This window comes from Melampsora larici-populina (assembly GCF_000204055.1).
Source record: "Melampsora larici-populina 98AG31 unplaced genomic scaffold MELLAscaffold_2, whole genome shotgun sequence".
NCBI lineage: Eukaryota > Fungi > Basidiomycota > Pucciniomycetes > Pucciniales > Melampsoraceae > Melampsora > Melampsora laricis-populina.
In genome coordinates this window covers 2,024,250-2,025,235 of record NW_006768766.1, presented here as the reverse complement: position 1 = coordinate 2,025,235, position 986 = coordinate 2,024,250, and positions in this window count along the sequence as shown.

Genomic DNA, 986 nt, shown 5'->3' with positions numbered 1-986 from the left:
ATAGGCATACAAAGGTTTTTGGGTAAGGGCCCGTGAATCTTGGAGTGAGCCACAAATCTAAAAGAGAATGCTATTGCTTTACACTCTAATATGTCGTATCAAGTGTTGCAACGAAAGTATTGGATACACTGTCAATTACCTCTATCATTTTTAAAATTCAATGATGTTATATTTAAGCAATGAGTAGGAATTGTGAGCGGTGAACGCTGATTGGCCGCAAGATTGGCTGAATACTGAGCAACAGGCTTTGTGCAACGGTTGCACACGGTGCTTAAAGCCCATGAGTAACTCGTTAAAGTTTAAGTGATTCGACTTGCTTGGAGCAGATCTCGTTAGCGATCATGTTGGCACATGAAAACTGGAGGCGTATTGCAGGTTGAAAAGCTTGGTTGAGTACGCGGCGAACCTTGAATAAAGGCAGATGATCCACGCTCAGCGCGATTGATCGCCACATAGTTTCAGGCGATATGGGAACAGATTTCCATGACTCTTCTCGAGGCGATCAGTGGAAGAACGAAGCTTTCGTTAAGATAATAAGTTGTTATCCTGGATATGCAATTCCTAATTGCTCTTCTTATAACATAGTGCTTGAAGCGTTGGTAGGATTGAAACGATTGCGTGGAATACGCGGCAATCGTCAGATGAAATGAGCAGGCTCGCGTCCTCGAGCGAATAACCACACCACAGTAGCATGAATATGTAAACACAAGATTCACATCTCATATAAAAAGGTTAATCAGAACAGGATAACATATACACTCCAATATAGACATTTGAATATCATATAAATATATATATATATCTGCCAAGGTACATTAGGATCAAAGCATTAAAATCAAAGAACAGTTGATGAAGACCTAAGATCGGACATGGCCCATATTCATTGCCTTCCTTTAGAAGTTGTTGATTTAATTTTATTTTACTTCGTTAAAGACTTTGAAGAGACCTGGAAGAATTCTAGGAATAGTGCCAAACAGGCTCCTGTG